Here is a 1,998-nt window from a genome sequence, read left to right as displayed (position 1 = left end):
ATCTATTTAATTAAAAAAAGAGATACAACTCTACTAGTGCAAAATTAATTCAAAACTTTCAAGCTCTTTATTTTCTAATTACATCAATTTTAAGATAATTTATTTTCTAAATCAAAACAACGCTTCTTTCTTTTATTTTGCAATCTCAATTTAGCTCAAGGTCCCTGAGGATACGATCTCGACTCATCCTACCTACGTAGTGAGTAGAGTTATTTTTGGTGCTATCAACGACTACGCATCAAATTTTGGTGCCATTGTCGGAGACCTTGGCATGGTTGAATTAAAAAAAAAAAATACTAACATTTCATAACACTTAACTAAAATAGCATAACCTCAACTATAAAAATTTCTAACTTGATTGGACACCTTGTTTCTTTGCATTGCATCTCCATAATTAACTTTAAGGGCGCAACCCATTAACTAAGATAAGGTGGAGATTTGATTATCCTTCCTTGGCCCACAAATCACTCCCTTGCATTTGCATAACCTAGACCTTAATCTAAAATTGATTAGACGTTGACCCCTAAAGATTTCGAGCTCATTAGGACAAGTGACCCTGAGAGTTGAACCGGGTTAGACTTGGTCAGCTAGCTGGTGTCTTGGCAAGTGGTTTGCGGGATGACTGGGCCCAAAGGAAGATGGTTTTTAATTGGTTCCGTTCGCTGATCTGACCAATTTAATTGGTGTCTAAGGAAAGCAACGGGGGGACTCCCACCGACCTTACACTTATCTGGCCAGTTGGTTGGTCAAGCTCTGACTTGGAGGGCTTGAAGGCTAACTACAGTTAGGAGCTGTCTAGAACTAGAATAACTTTAGGATAGATAGTCCACTACATGCTTACTTGATTGTAATTAAAATCTAACCACAACTAATTCTTCTATTAGTTTTAGGACTTCTTAGGATCTCTTCTTTAGAACTCTTTTCTCTCTTCTCCTCTCCTCTTAAAAAATAAATAAATAAATAATCTTTAACAGACTAAGATAGTCCTATATAGACCTTTTAGTTGCATGTTAGGTCGACGATCACTAAAACCCGACTTGCAACCATTAGACGAAGAATTAGAAAAGACTCTTAGGACTATCCAAGTTAGAAATATGGCTGCACCTGGTGAGGCTAATCCTCCACGCTCATTGAGAGAATATTTCACTCCATCCTCGTATACCTACTCTCCATGCATTCAAGCACCTCCAGTAGAAGCTACCCATATGAGATTAAGTCTAGCATTATTCAAATATTGCCATCATTCTATGAACTTAGTAACGAGGACCCATACAAATACTTGGATGAATTTTTTGAAATTTATTCCACAGTAAAAATTCAAAACTTCTCCGATGATGCCCTTTGGTTGAAACTGTTCCCTTTCTCACTTAAAGACAAAGCCAAGCATTGGTTAAACTCCTTAGACTCTATAACCATTTCAACTTGGGATCATCTTCAGAGAGAATTTCTTAAGAAATACTTTTCAATTGAAAAAATAAATCAAATTAAAAAAGCTATCACTAATTTTTTTCAATTGGAGGACGAACTTTTTCATGAGACATGGGAAAGGTTAAGGGACCTCATTCATAAATGTCCACACCATGTTGTCCTTAAATGACAACTTTGTCAGTATTTTTATGATGGTCTATCGGAGAAACACCGACAAATGGTTGATGCATCATGTGGTGGGACGTTCATGCTAAAGAGTAGGGATGAAGCCTGGTAGCTCTTTGAAACACTTAGTGAGAATTCCCTACATCATATGTCTGCCACCTCTAGAGAACAACCCATGCTTCAACAAAAAAGAAGTGGAATTTATCAGATTGGAAATGTCATGGATATTCACAGTAAGGTAGATGAACTGTCCCAAAAATTAGACCGTCTTCTAAATACTGGACAATCCCCGATTCTACCTAACCCAATCCAAGAAGTTTGTGCATTGTGTGCAAGTCCGAACTATTTTGTTAGTGAATGCCCAGCCACACCTCAATTTTCTGAGTTTGTGTACGAGCAGGTTCA

At 37.3% G+C, this 1,998-nt stretch overlaps 1 non-coding gene across 1 annotated transcript; it reads right to left on the bottom strand.

Moving 5' to 3' along the window:
- Positions 1–1,480: 1,480 nt before the first annotated feature.
- On the bottom strand, positions 1,481–1,587 carry LOC140854402 (small nucleolar RNA R71). The gene has a single exon (XR_012137617.1). It is a non-coding gene; the product is annotated as a small nucleolar RNA R71 (small nucleolar RNA).
- Between the last annotated feature and the right edge of the window lie 411 nt (positions 1,588–1,998).

The sequence above is a fragment of the Elaeis guineensis genome, chromosome 16 (assembly GCF_000442705.2).
Source record: "Elaeis guineensis isolate ETL-2024a chromosome 16, EG11, whole genome shotgun sequence".
NCBI lineage: Eukaryota > Viridiplantae > Streptophyta > Magnoliopsida > Arecales > Arecaceae > Elaeis > Elaeis guineensis.
The sequence above is the reverse complement of the archived record's forward strand: the minus strand, read 5'-3'. Positions and strand labels throughout refer to the sequence as shown.